At 47.4% G+C, this 15,227-nt stretch overlaps 1 protein-coding gene across 1 annotated transcript in view; it reads left to right on the top strand.

The window, feature by feature from the left end:
* Nucleotides 1–943: 943 nt before the first annotated feature.
* Arhgap35 (Rho GTPase activating protein 35) overlaps nucleotides 944–15,227 on the top strand; it is an 83,170-nt gene continuing 68,886 nt past the window's right edge. The window contains exon 1 of the mRNA XM_042700313.1: nucleotides 944–1,094. The gene's annotated coding sequence lies outside the window, so the exon portion shown is untranslated. The remainder of the gene's footprint in view (nucleotides 1,095–15,227) is intronic.

The raw sequence follows: 15,227 nt of genomic DNA, 5'->3' as shown, positions 1-15,227 counted from the left end.
TTGGATTGGTCTAAAGCGGACCATGCCTCCTCTCGCTAACCAATCAACGCCTCCGCTGGTGCGCTCCCTCCTTCCCAGCCCCGCCTCACTGCCCCACGCTACGTCGCCCCTTCAGTGTCCTACTCCGTTATCCCGGGGGCTGCGGCTGAAGCTGCAAGCCCACCCCCCTCTTGCGTCTCATTGGCTGGCTAGGTCCCGCGCGAGCGGGATCGCGCCCTTCGCTTCCCCCTCGAGAGCTGGGCCAAGCCTCTGCTCTGGCTTTCTCTGGGAGGCAGCTCGAGGCCGGGGCTCGGTGGCTTCGGGCGCGCTCCCGCGGGCCACTCCCTCTGTTTTGCGCCTGCCAGCCGCGCCGGCTGGCATTCCCTACAGCGCATGCGCACGTGCCGACTCTCTCTCCTCCTCCCCCCCCCCCCCCCCCCCCCCCGCCGCGGCTTATTCGTGGGTGTCTCCTCGCGCTGTGTCTCGCGCGCCGCGACCGCCGCAGTAGCGGCATTTTCTTGGAGGGGGGGCGCGCACGCGCACTTCACCCTCCGCGCCCGTTCTTGCAGCGTGCACTCCCCCCCTCCCTCGCGACTTGGTCTTCACGCGTTGGGTCATCCTGACTGCGGCGCGCGCCCGGGGGGCCGTTATCCTTCACACACAGCTCCCGCCCCCCCCCCCCCCCGTCCGCGCGCTCCCCCTGCAACGGTCCTCGCGCCGCGCACGCGCAGTAGCGCGGGGGTCGCGCGCGCGGGAGCGGCGGCTGAAGGAAGGAGGCGCCCGTCGCCATTGCGCGGGAGGGAGTGAAGGAGGGAGGGAGCGAGCGAGAGAGCGAGGCTGGTCCGCCCTCCCCCTGGTTCCCGCCCCTCCCCCCTTCCCCTCCCCGCCCCCCCGCCCCGAGGGAGAGCCGCGGCGCGGCGGGAGGAGGAGGTGGAGGAGGCGGAGGAGGAGGGAGCCCGCGAGGGAGGGTCCGCCCGGCCCCCCGCCGCCGCCGCCGCCGCCGCCGCCGCCGCCTCAGCCGCCGCTGGACGAGGAGCAGGGGAACATGGCGCCGGGGCCGCCGTCGCCAAGGCCGGGATCTTGGAAGCCCGGGCCACGCTGAGGGCGCGCAGCTGGTGAGTGCGCGAGCTCGCGGGACCCAGGCGGCGAGGCCGGGCGCCGCCCCAATGCGGGGTCCAAGGAGGGGGGGGGAGGCGGGGACGACGGGGCCCCGAGCCCGCGAACAATGGAGGAGCCGGAGGGGGAGGGGAGGGAGCGCCCCCACCCCCCCGGCGCCCCGGGCCCGGCCGTCCCCTCCGATCGGCGCCGGGGCTCCCGGCCTGCGTGGCCCGCCTGCCGCGCGGACCGGCCCCTGACCACCGCAGCCCGGCCGTCCCCACGCCCGTCCCCAACCCCCGACGCCTTGGGATCTCGGTGTCCGTCTCAGGGCCTCCCCGAATTCAGCTACCCCGATTCCAATTCTATTCCCCCCACTCCCCTCACCACCCCCCCCCCCCCGCTCCGTTTCCCTCTTCCCCGCGTAATACGCTTCGTCCCTCCGGGGCCCCCGCAGTACTCCTCGGACCCACCTCCTCCTCCTCCGCGGTCACCCCTCCGGCTGCACCCCCTTAATTCTGGCGCCCACTCTGGAGATGACCCTGCTCTCCCTCTTTCATGAGGCTCGGTCGCAGCCCCCTTCTTTGATCTGTCTGCTATTATTCCTGTTCCCTGAGCCTGTTGCACTCCCCCCCCCCCCCACCCAGGAGCTGTCCCTTTAGGACCTGCGTTCTACCTCCTTGGAGATCCATTCAGACCTGGGTTGAGTGCCAGTCTCTTGTTCCTGGGAATTTCCCTTGGACTTAATTCCGTCTCCCTCTTGGGCCCAGTTGCCCTGTGTGTTTCTGATCCCGGCCTATTGGCAGAACCCGCTGCACCCCCGGGGTGCTCCTCTGCTGCTTTCCCACCCTGGTCGGACTTGGATGCACCGTGGTCGGCTTCCTCCCTTCCCAGCTCTGGCTCCCGTTTTGCCAGTCGGGCCCTTTCCACGTTTCCAGACCCTTCTGCCTTTCAGTTCTGCTACCCCTTCCTTGCTGGATCTCACATCTGCTGTGCGATGCCTCCGGGGCCTGCTGGCTTTCAGCCTCTGCCTACCGGGGTAGGACTCCCTCCCCCTGCTCGGACCCTGTAAACGCTGACCTTTCTGCCATCGCTTACCTGACCTCTCTCCCCACTCAGTCTCCCTTAGCCTAGCTCTGCCCGGTATCCTCTGCGCCGTCCTCTCCTCTGCACCTTCATTTTGGCCCTCCTCCGGGCGGCTCCATTCATTTACCTCCTCTCCTTTCTGTCTAGAACCTGCTGCTGCCCCCCTTTTGCTTCCATCCTCTCCCCTTCTGGTAGCCCTTCTCAGACTTGCCCCTAAACTCACCCTGTACCTGCTGTAAACTGCATCCCAGCCCACCCCCTTCTCCTTCTGCCTCTGGTAGGTCTGCTCCTGGATAGGGCTCACACACCTGCCCTTCTCTCTGGTTAGCTCTGCTCAGCCCCCTCCTGTTTGTTTAGTGTTCCCTCACTACCTCCTCTCCCCAGCTGTCCACTTGCCTGCCTATGTTTTGACCCATTTTTAACTTTCCTATTGCTGCACCTCTTGAAGTGATCCTCTGTAGCACTGGTCTTAGAACTGTGTTCTACCTCTGCCCCTCTCCGCTCTAAGTTCACCATCTGACTTTGTCCCTCCCATTTCCATTCAGTTCTGCCCCCCACTTTTTTGTATTTGTGCTCCTCAATTGCTGTCTTTTGCCCCTCTTTTGAGTCCTCTTCCCCCTAGTTCTGCCATGAACCTCCTCATTACCCCTCCCCTTCTTGGCACTGCCTCAGTTCTCTGATGGATGCCCATTGCTTTCCATTCCTCCCCGGCATGTTTCCTTCCTCACCTTGTCTTCCTTCCCCCTCCATGTCCTGTCAGGTTCCTCTCCCATCAGACTTGCCTCCCTGTGCTCTCCTCTGGTGGCCCGCCCATTCCCATTGAGGGCTTCCCGGGTTCAGGCATGTCTGTCTCCGCTCCTGCTTCTCAGCCCTCAGCCCCAGCTCTGGAAGAAAGGGGCTAGTCTGGGCCCTGGGTTCTCTAGGCGCCGATCCAGGCTGCAGATTCTCTCCGGATTTTGTCCCCAGGGGATCTGTGAGATCTGGTAAATAGATGGGGATTGGTTACTGCTCTCACTTGTACTAAGGTTGGTGGAGGGTGGAGGGTTGAGCTGGTTCAGGTGTCCCTTTTTCCCTGTGCTGTATTTGCTCCCCCTTCAGGTCTCTGGGCCTTGCAGCTTTGTGTCCTTTGGAAAGGGGGTTGCAGCTGCCCACAGCTCTTTATCCTCATTCTCACCTCCCTCCCTTCTCTGAGTATTGCAGAGAGACAGTTGTGTCCTCTCTCCTCTTCCTCCTCCAGCCCGGCCCCCCTCCTCTTGGGAGGACTTAGGAGTGGGCTTTTTGTTTTTTCTCCAGCTGACAAGTCATGTTCTTGTTTTACCTCTGGTGAGGGAAATGCCAGTTCTCAAGTTCTCCTGCTCCCACGGGGTTATGGCCATGCTTGCTGTTTACTGCTTTGGCCCTACAAAAGCAGTAGTCTTGCCTCCCCTAATGGCCTTTGGTTTGCACTGTGACCTCGGGGGAGGGGCTGGGCAGGATGGGTTTATTTCTTTTTCACCTCTGCCCCCTGTGCTCCAGCTTCCAAACGGTCAGGGCTTGGGTTTAGAAAGCAATTTTAAGTTGTTTGTGGAGAGAGAGTGCCAAGTATCAGTCAGATTCCTGCCCTCTGGTATTGCAGGCATTCATAGTCACCGGAGCCTCATGCCTGTGGGAAAACTCCCTCTGGGTTCTCCTGCTTATTGATATCCAAAGCCGGTGTGAGTGGGCCCTGACATTCCCCAGACATTTTGAGGCACAAGTTGGGGTGCTCTGGGGTGCCTGAATGGACTGAGTAGTGAATTTGGTCATGTCTGTGCACTGTGCCTTTACCACCTTTCCTGGGCTGTTCTCATCAATGGTCTTGGGATAGAGTGTGGGGTTTAGGAAATTCATTCAGAGGTAGAGATGGTTTGTGCAGAAAAGCAAACCAACCAGCTTCCTTCCTTCACTTATGAAGGGATCTTTAGCATGTTCTAGATTTATTTATTTATTTTATTAAGTAAATCAATAGCTTGATTTTTTTCCCCCTGTGGCCTAGGGCAATTGGATATTAAAGCAGCTATCCAGCTGTGAAGGAACATTTACTGGAAAGTCTTTCTTAAGAGAGCAATGATCAAATTGTTTATTTCAGCACTTATTTAGAAATAGTTCTGTGTGAATACATTTGGAATAAAAAACATTGACTGTCATCTACAGAATTGGACTATTGACTCATCAGATGTTAGGGCATTGTATATGAGACAGTGAAGGGTACTGGGTAGAAGATCTGTATGACTGTTCTCACTTTTCCCCCCCTTTCTTTTGTGCTAGTATTAGGGCTTGAACTCAGGACTCAGGACTCAGGGCCTAGAAGCAGTCCCTGAGCCTTTTTCCTCAAGGCTAGCACACCACCACTTGAGCCACAGCTCCACTTCTGGCTTTTTTGGTGGCTAATTGGAGATCAGAGTCTCAAGGACTTCCCTGCCGATTGAGGCTTGGAACCTCTATCTTTAGATCTCACTCAGTCTCCTGAGTAGCTAGGATTTCAGGTGCAACCCACTGGCACCTCACTATTAAGTTTTCTTTTCTTTTTCCTCTTGGTCCTGGGATCAAACTCAGAACCTTTCACAATCTAACCAGATGTTCTACCTTTAAATCACTTCCCTAATCCTAGAAATTTAAATTTTCTGGCTAGTGGCGTCTATGATTTTTATGAGCTATAGATGGCATGTGTTTTCATTGTTATAGATGTAAAGAATTTTGGTTTATTTCCTGTGGTGAATCTTTGGTTTCATGTGAATTTATTTTAGAGTTTGTACTCCCTTTGTTGATATAATTGTTTTTTATTCTTAATGTGGAGGTAACAACTAATTAAGAGTAGAAACAATAGTGGATGTAGTGTTGCTTAGATTTGTGTTCCTCAGTTTTAATATCACTGACAGCATCAAAAGTTTCTGCATGCCCAGAGCCTAAGTTTACATAATAGGAAGAGGAGACAACAAGAACAAAGAGCTAGTTTTTCTTCCTAAGCTGGTAGCTGATGTTCCAGAGAGAGACAAGCAGATTTCTCTGATGGCCACGAAGTTCTCTTCCCAGCCCTGACATTTACTTTTGTGATGGACTTTGGTGCTACAGAAATGTGAGGTGGTAGCCTTGGGCTTCTGGAGCAGTTTGGGTGCCAGTTGGGGTGGGGTGTGGAGCAGGCAGTGGTAGTAGATGACACTTTTTAACCTAGTAACATATCTTCAAGGGCTAGACTTAGAAACTGGTCTAATCAAAGCTTCTTTGCCACCACCCTCTTTCTTCTCCCCTTCCCCCCCTCCCCCTTCTTGAACCTCATCTCTTTTCCTCCTTTTCCTCCTCCTCTTCCCCCTGCAAAAAAAAAAAAATATTTTTTGGCTATGTCCTTGTTACCTTCCCCTGAGCCTGCTTCTTAACATGGTAAAGTCATGACCATCTGACAATAACAAATCCAAAGATAGTCCTTCCTTTTCATACCAGACAAATGGAAGAAGTTGGAAATTGTTGGACACAGATCCCTGGGCCTGATGGTGACTTTTGGGAAGGGACAGTGTGGGAGGTGAGGCTTGCACACATGACACATGAGCTACAGCCTCATGAGTGTGTTGGGTCAGTGTGTTTGATGAGGAAGCACTGGGGGTCCACACAGATGGAGGTACAGGAGGTGGGAGGGGCTCTGAGCCTCCATCTATAGTCTGCTCTGCTTTCTGCCTTTGGTCGGCTGTGTTCTCCTGAGGCATTTAGCCTCTTACTGGCCTGCATCTGAAGTGTCATGACTATTGTCATCAATCGCCTGGTGTTCTAAGCAGTGTGAATTGACATAGTCCTTGTGACATTTGGCTGATCATTCTGTCCAGTTGTTTAAAATTTCTTTTCTGTATTTCATATGTAAAATAAGTAAAAAAAATGTTTTTGAGAGTCTTTGCTTGGAAGAGGGAAGGTAACTAGTAGAAATGCCTCTTTTGGCTCCTTGGGTTTCCTGGAGCTTAGTTTGAAAATCATTGCCAAATCTGGACTCCTCATTGGCAGGCCGGGAAGTGCAAGGCTTGCCTGGAGCACTGTGGCAGGCTCCTGTGGAGGCGAAGAACACTGGGCATGGGGCAAGGGCCTGCCTTCTGTCTAGCCCTTGTCCTAATTAGTTAGGACAAATTGCTTCTCCTCTCTGGGTTTCATGTTGCTAGCCTGCAGTCTACTGTGCTGTCCAGCCCGATGGTAGGTTCTTTTTGTCCTAGGTCACACGCCATGTCCTTGTCAAATCCAGTCACATAGAATTTCCACAGGGCTCTTCCTAGGGGGTAGGGAGATCTAGAGGAAAGTAAACCAGATTACCTTGGATATTTTTTTTTGTTATAAAATAAACATTGTCTCTTTCTCAACCATTCACATAGAAATTAGTCTACAATTTGGGAGGATGGGCTTTCCAGGTTGTGTTAGCTACATAACTAAAATTACCCACCTCTTCAACACTATATGGAAATTTTTCAAGCTGAGTCATTGTTGACCGAGGTTCTCAAATTGCACTGGTCTGAATGGCACTTGAGTTGGTGGTATTAAGCAATGCAAACAAATCATTCGTGTTCATCTTCCCGTAAGTTAATTTCTGTTTAATTTTTGATATAACATTTTTTGGAGACTAACTTGGTGTCTGTCAATCAAGTTTTTATTTGCTTCTCTGATAGTGAGAAAGCTATTCAGTTGATACCATAGCATAAAACCAGTTACTTTAAGCCATGAAGCATCCTCACAGAAAGTCATGATTACTTGTGCTGAAAATAGCCAGACATCACTGTGTGCTTTGTCTTCCCCATGGAAGGGCACATGGCACATTGTGGAGTGTGCAGCAGCTGGCCCATACTGGCCTGCATGATTCCTCTGGAGGCCTTCATGCCTCTTCTGTCCTTGGGGCTCTGCTGTCTTACTTGGAGATGGTGTCTTTCTCTGGTCACTGTAGTAAGTTAGTAACTGGATTTGAACACTTGAGAGGCAACTTCTCACAGTATAAAAAAAATGCTGGAGAAACTCCCATCCTAGTTGGCTCCCACTCTGCTTTCCTTTATAGCTAGCAGCCCTTGATTATCTTGTCTGCATAGGAGACTCCTGAGGATGAGGACCCTGGTGTGGAATGCCTTGACCACATGAATGTTGGCCCCACTGCACCTAACAGGTGCCAAAGCCTCATCTTGGAGGTTGTATACCAACTCTTAATGGTTGTTCTCAGGCTCTAGATGTTTGGAGGGCAACCCTCCTGGCTGGCATTGAGTCCCATTCCTTCTGCATCACTAGTGTCGTGGCCAGGCTGAAAAGCTCAATGAGTGGTAGGATGGTATTAGGAACCCATGTGTGTCTAGGGTATCAAATAAGATATGGTTCATCCTTTTAAGGATTTTATATTCTGTAGATAATTATGTATTAAAGTGTGAAGGAATGAAGTGTGGAGTAGACTAGTCTCATTGATGGCTGGCAGTCCCATATTAACAGTCTTAATGATGTCATCTTTAGAGACTGAACTCATTGTAGGCTCCATATCATGGTGCTTTGAAAAATACCTACAGTCATGCTGTGCATCAGTGGCTCATGCCTGTAATCTTAGCTACCCAGGAGGGTCAGCTTGGGCAGGAAAGCCCAATGAGATACCTATCTCCAATAAACTTAAAAAAAAAAAAAAAGCTGGAGCTGTGGCTCAAATGGTAGGGCTCTAGCCTTGAGCAAAAAGAAGTTCAGGGGCAGTGCCCAGAGTTTAAGCCCCAGGACTGGCACCAAAAAATCCTCACAAAACTATAGTCATAAGTTTTGGCTTATCTTTCTAGCAAGTACATTAGAAAAGTTGGACATTTTTTCCTGACGTAGGTTCAAATCTAGGTGTAACAAAACTATGTAAAAGTAAAATAGAGCCTGGTACCAGAGGCACACGCCTGTAATCCTAGCTACTCAGGAGGCTGAGATCTGAGGATTGTGGTTCAAAGATAGTCCAGTAGGAAAGTCTGTGAGACTCTTATCTCCAATTAACTACCCCCCCAAAAAATAAAAAAAGCTAGAGATGGAGCTGTGGCTTAAAGTGATAGAGCACTACCATTGAGCAGAAGAGTTCAGGGACAGTTCCTTGGCCCTAAGTTCAAGCCCTATGACCGACCAAAAAAAAAAAAAAATAAAGGAAAGTAGACTAAATGAATTAGAATGTTTGGTTATGTAATGACTCCTTACATCTGTATTTTCTTTGGCAAATAGAAAAGTATTTGGTTAGCTTCTAATTGAGAGTGCTTTTGGTGCTGCAGATGAGACTTGGGATTGAATTCAGGACCTCACACATGCTAAGTAATAGCACTTCTAGAAGTAAATAAAAATTAAAACAAAGTCATTAAAATTAAAAATTACATAGAAATGTATAGGTGTCTGGATAGAAAAACACTTTGCTCCTTAAATTATTTTTGTGGTGCTCAGTTATAATGAGTAGTTTTGTTTTTTTTTTTGTCAGTTGTGGGGCTTGAACTCTGGGCCTGGCCGCTGCCCCTCAGCTCTTCAGTTCGAGGATAGTATTCTACCACTTGAGCCACAGCGCCACTACTGGTTTTCTGGTGGTTAATTGAAGATAAGCATCTCACGGACTTTCCTGCTCAGGCTGACTTTGTACTTCGATCCTCAAATCTCAGCCTCCTGAGTAGCTAGGATTACAGGCTACAATTAATAGCCTTCTGAAGGGTAAAAAATTTAAAAGTTGCATGTACAGTTGCATCAGTTCTTTTTCCCATCTCTGTTTAAAAGAAAGGTCAACACTATGACTTCTCTTACAGCCTGTGCTACATAGGAATGAGACAAAGGAAAATCACTGTTAATTGCCATAGGTAATTAAAAAGGCTTCTTTGTTCAGTAACAAATTGATTGTGTACAAATGAAAATCAGCACTGCATTAATACAAGATTATTAGATTTTGAAATCTGCATCTTCAGCTAGAATGGCTTTCATCTCACTGAAAATAGTGAGCCAAAATGCCTGGTACTAAAAAGTACCTCTAGGTCTTAATTTTTCAAAAGTGCCTACTAAGTTTGTGAGGAAGTTAGTGAGAACTGGCCTTTGTGATCACTTCTGCTGAGCCACACCTCCAGCCAAGATTGGAAATCTTTTTTTTTTTTTTGGTCCGGTCATGGGGCCTGAACTCTGGGCCTGGGCGCTGTCCCTCAGCTCTTCAGCTCAAGGCTAGCGCTCTACTACTTGAGCCACAGCGCCACTTCTGGCTTTTTTTTTTTTTTTTTTTTTGCTTATGTGGTGCTGAGGAATCGAAGCCAGGGCCTCATGCATGCAAGGCAAGCACTCTACCACTGAGCCACCTTCCCAGCATCCCATAATTATTCTTTTTTTTTTTTTTTTTTATTTTATTTTATTGTAAAGCTACTATACAGAGGGTTACAGTTACATGAGTGAGGTAATGAGTACACTTCCTCTTGAACATTGTTACCCCCTCCATTGTTTTCCCCCTACCATCCCCTCCCTCCCTCCCTTCCCCGAGGTTCTTTTTTTTTTTGATTGTGATTAAATGATTACATAATTTCAAAGTCACAAGTTCATTCTAACTTCCCTGGAGCAAATTGTCTACCCCCGTAATTATTCTTAATACATTAGAAATTATTGTAGAATTTATACAACACACTTAAGTGATGGCTTGATTTCTTTTTATTTTTTTGGTGGCACTGAGGTTTGAACTTGGAACTTTGTTTTTGTTCTGTATTATAAATAGCTCAAAGGCTGTATTTCTCTTAAAGATTGATTTACTTAATCTGTGTATGTATTTTGTTTTGTTTTTAGACAGCCATGGGGCTTGAACTCATGGCCTAGATGCTGTTCCTGAGCTTTTTTGCTCAAGGCTAGCATTCTACCACTTGAGCCACAGCACTACTTCCAGTTTTCTGGTGGTTAATTGGAAGTAAGAGTCTTATGAACTTTCCTGCCTGGGCTGGCTTTGAACCATGATCCTCAGATCTCAGCCTCCTGAGTAGCTGGGCAGGTGTGAGCCACCAGTGCCCAGCTTTTTTTTTTTTTTTTTTTAAACAGGGTCACACAATGTGGACTGCAATTCTAGAGCCTCCTGCCTCAGCCTCTTGAGGGCTGGGATTACAGGTGTTCTCTACCACTCCTGACTCTCTGCTTACAGTAATCTGCATGGATCAAGAAGTAGAGATGCAAACAAAGATTGTATCTAAAAATGTTAGCTATGGTGATGTTTATAAATTTAAGAAAGAAAAAAAAAAGAAACCATCTGAACATTTTAACCTTAGGGGAATATGGAAAAGTATGGAGTCATTAAAAAAATATGTTTTTGGAGAGTTTTTGACATGGGAAAGTGCACACAAAATAAATAAGTATGGGAAAAAGAAAGATATAGAACCATAAATAGTATGAGTTCAAGGTATTTTATATATATGGAAAGTCATATATATGGAAAAAAATGGAAGAACTGCTGGGCGCTGGTTGCTCATGCCTGTAATCCTAACTACTCAGGAGGCTGAGATCTGAGGATTGCAGTTGGAAACCAGCTGGGACAGGAAAGTCTGTGCGACTCTTTATTTCCAATTATCCAGCAGAAAACTGGAAGTAGCACTGCAGCTCAAAGTGGTAGGGTGGTAGCCTTGAGCAAAAAAGCTCAGCAAAAAAAGCCGGTCCCTGAGTTGAAGTCCCACAGCTGACCTACCCCCTCCCTCCAAAAAAAAGTGGAAGAACTATGGTGAAATGCTTTTACTAGGCACCTCTGATGGAGGATTTGGGATAAATTACTATACTTTTTTTTTCTCCCTGAGTTTCTACAATTATTATTATTTTGCCAGTCCTCTGGCACTTGAGCCACAGCGCCACTTCCAGTTTTTTCCCTTGATGTGGTACTGACGAATGGAACCCAGGGCTTTGTGCATGTTAGGTAAGCACTCTACCACTTAGCCACATTCCTAGCCCTGAGTTTCTACAATTATTTTGTTATTAAAAAAAAAATAATTAGCAAGCCGGGTGCTGGTGGCTCACGCCTGTAATCCTAGTTACTCAGGAGGCTGAGATCTGAGGATTGCGGTTCAAAGCCAACCTGGGCAGGAAAGTCGGTAAGACTCTTATTGCAATAAATCACTAGAAAATTGGAAGTGGCATTGTGGCTCAAGCGGTAGAGCGCTCCCCTTGAGCTGAAGAGTGCAGGGACAGCGTCCAAGCCCAGGGTTCAAGCCCCATGACTGACCAAAAAAAAAAAAAAAATTAGCATATATTTGTTGTTACAAAGAACAACTTTCACAAATGTATACAATGTATCCTGATCTGCCTCAACCACCTCTTACCACCTTCCCTTACCCAACTTCCACTGCCTTTTAAAACAAGATAAGGTGGCCCATGCTTGTAATCCTAGCTACTAAGGAGGCTGAGATGTGAGAATTCAGGTTGAAACCAGCCTAGCAGAAAAGTCAATGAGACTCTGTCAGCCAGCTAAATACTGGTCTCGAGATGTGGTTCAAGTGATAGAATACCAGCTGTGAGAAAAAAGCCTAGCAAGAGCATGACGTCTTGAGTTCAAGCCCCAGTATGAGCACAAAAGAAAACTAATTTCAACAGGTTTCTTGTTCTGTTTTCATAGAACATAGCAAACTACTTCCACTCTAGTTTTCCTCATTCACTCTCTTTGGTAGACCTCATCCTCCTGCTGGTACTACTCCCTAATTTCATTATTAAAAAAAAGTAGAGCTGGGCTGGGAAGGTGGCTCAGTGGTAGAGTGCTTGCCTTGCAAGCCGGAGGCCCTGGGTTCGATTCCTCAGCACCACATAAGCAAAAAGAAAGAAGCCGGAAGTGGTGCTGTGGCTTGAGTGGTAGAGTGCTAGCCTTGAGCTAAAGAGCTGAGGGACAGCGCCCAGGCCCAGAGTTCAAGCCCCACGACCGGACCCAAAAAAAAAAAAAAAAAAAAAGTAGAGCTGAGCGCTGGTAGCTCATACCTGCAATCCTAGCTTCTCACACCTGTAATCCTAGCTCCTAAGGAAGCTGAGATCTGAGGATCATGGTTCAAAGCCAGCCAAGGCAGGAAAGTCCATAAGACTCTTCTCTCCAATTAACTACCAGAAAACCAGAAGTGTCGCTGTAGCTTAAGTGGTAGTATGCTCGCCTTGAGCTGAAGACCTAAGGGGCAACGCCCAAGCCCAAAGTTTAAGCCCCACGACCGACCAAAAAAAAGAAAAGAAAAATGAGGTTTAGTAGAGTAGCTGAATTGGTAGAGTCCCTACTTAACTGTGAGGCAATGAATTTATCCCCAATACTCTCTCCCCCTCAAAAAAAAAAAAGATAAAATAAGTTCATTGTTTTGCAGTTTGGCTATATTATGTTAATTGAGATGAGAAGTGAGAAAGTAGAAATGGTAGAGATTTGTCAGACTTTAGTCCCTTTAGGGCAATCACTCTTAGAGAGTAATCCAATTAAGTATTAAGACTATTAACAATAATAATCACCAGAAGATTACAGAGTACTGTCTTCCTTTCTTGGAATATAACCCTCCGAGGTGGGTGCTGTTTTCAGCTTCTGGATGGAAAAGGAGGCACTGGATGGTGCTGCCTAAGGTTACATGGCTAACAGATGCTTGAGGCAGACTGGCCGAGACCCCTCTGTTCTTGAGCCCCATGGAGATGCTGAGAAGTAGTGGTCCTGCCTGGGTGGCAGTCAGAGCTCAGCTCTGACTCAGGCCCGGAGCCTCCATGTGTGCTTGTACTAAGGGACAGAGCCATTGATCAAAGTCAGGAGCATCCCACTTTGTTAGGTCTTCTTTTTTATGGGCCATAATCTTAGTAAGAGTTAAGTGATTTACTTAATGCCTGCTTAATTAGTTTTTCTCAGATAATTTAAATAGCCTAAGAGCTACTAAGAGAAGCAGTAATACATTAGTTCCACATAGCTTCAGAGAATAGAGGGACACATTATTTTTCTTTTTTTTCCCCATCCAACCACTATTGGGTGTCTGGTTGTGGATGGGACTAGTTATACAAACCACACTACCTAGAACACAAAAACAGTTCTTCCTTTACAGCTAATATAAGGCATACCCTTGGTCTGAACCAGAAAGCAAAAATTTTAGAGGGCCAGTGACCCAATTCTTTTCCTTGATCTTATCATAAAGAATCAAGTGTGACTAAACATTTCAATGCAAGAATGCATTGACTCGGAAGACAGATTTCATCTTATTTTGAGAAAACTTTTTAAAAATAAAGTTTTCTTTTTCTTTTTTTTTTGTATTTGTTTTGGTCAGTTGTGGGGGTTGAACTCAAGTCCTGGGTGCTATCCCTGAGCTTTTGTGCACAAGGGTAACACTCTACCACTTTGAGCCACAGCACCACTTCCAGTTTTCTGGTGGCTAATTAGAGATTAGAGTCTCACAGACTTGGCAGCCCCCGGAGGCTTCAAACCACAATCCTCAGATCTCAGCCTCCTGAGTAGTTAGGATTACAGGCAGGAGCAATGCAGTGCCCAGCAAAGAAACAAGTTTTTTTTTTTTTTTTGTCAGTCATTGGGGCTTGAACTCTGGGCCTGGGTGCTGTCCCTCAGCTCTTCAGCTCAGGGTGAGTGCTCTACCACTTGAACCATAGTGCTACTTCTGGTTTTCTGGTGGTTTATTGGAGATAAGAGTCACATAGACTTTCCTGCCTTGGCTGGCTTTGAACCATGATCCTCAGATCTCAGCCTTCTGAGATTACAAGTGTAAGCCACTGGTGCCTGGCTCTTTCTCTATTTAGATTGGATCCTGGGACTTAAACTCAGTACCTGCCACTTTTGCTCATTGGCTAATGCTCTACCAACTGAGCCATGCCTCTAGTCCCAAAGGATTGGTTTGTTTGGTGTTTTGTTTTGTTTTGTTTTTGGTCAGTCGTGGGGCTTGAACTCTTGGTCTGGGTGCTGTCCCTCAGCTTTTCAGCTTGTCAAGGCTAGTGCTCTACCACTTGAGCCACAGCGCCATTTCTGGTTTTCTAGTGGTTTATTGGAGGATAAGCATCTCATGGACTTTCCTGCCTGGGCTAGCCTTGAACTGTGATCCTTAGATCTGAGCCTCTTAGGAATACAGATATGAGCCACCAGTGCCCAGCTGGTTCTTTTTATTTTTAAATTAATTTACTTTATTGATATTATAGAGGTGATGTACAGAGGGATTACAATGACATGAGTCAGGTAATGAGTACATTTCCTTTTGAACAGTGTCTTCTGTTCCCTCATTCTCTCCCAGTCCCTCCCTCCCGTCTCCACCCATGAGTTGTATAGTATACTTTCATCCATGTCCAGTGAGCTCCACTGCCACATTTTTTTGCCCCTTTTGCCTCAAGTTCTGTGCCCTCTCCCTCCCCCTCCTAAGATACGTACATGAATATACCATACATAAGGTAAAGAAGACAGAATCATCAAAAAATTTAAAAGGAGTCCTTAGTTTCCATATCTTGGAGTTTGTTTCAGTATGTATACTATTTTATACAAATATGAAGAGGCACTTAGGCATTGAGCCTTTGTGTTTCTCTCCTAACAGTATCCTCCTTTGGTCTCACTGTGTGTGAGTATCTAGAATTCTGTATAATTGGTCATATCCTAGTATGTTTTAGATCTAACTTCTGGCTATCAGAGAGAACATGCACTATTTATCTCCCTGAGCGTGGTTTATCTCACTTAGCAAGATTTGTTCTAGTTCTATCCATTTCCCTGCAAATGACATCATTTTGATTTTTCTGATGGTTGGGTAAAATTCCATTGTGTATAGGTACCACATTTTTTGGATCCACTCATCTATTGTGGGGTACCTGGGCTGTTCCTTATCTTGGCTATTGTGAATAGTTCAGTAATGAACATGATGTGCAGGTCTCCTGATTTCCTGGCTGGTGATGCTCAGGATAGATGGCCAGGAGTAGTATGGCTAGGTTATAGGGAAAGTCTATGTTTAGTTTTTTGAGGAACCTCCAGATGGCTTTCCAGAGTGGTTATACTAGTTTGCATTCCCACCAACAGTACAGTAGAGTTCCTTTTCCCTCACTTGGACACCAACATTTGTTGTTTGAATTCACAATGTCGACCAATCTTACTGGGATGAGATGGAATCTCAGAGTTGTTTTGA

This window comes from Dipodomys spectabilis, unplaced genomic scaffold (assembly GCF_019054845.1).
Source record: "Dipodomys spectabilis isolate Male_0828 unplaced genomic scaffold, ASM1905484v1 ptg000266l, whole genome shotgun sequence".
In the NCBI taxonomy this organism is placed as follows: Eukaryota; Metazoa; Chordata; class Mammalia; order Rodentia; family Heteromyidae; genus Dipodomys; species Dipodomys spectabilis.
The sequence above is the reverse complement of the archived record's forward strand: the minus strand, read 5'-3'. Positions and strand labels throughout refer to the sequence as shown.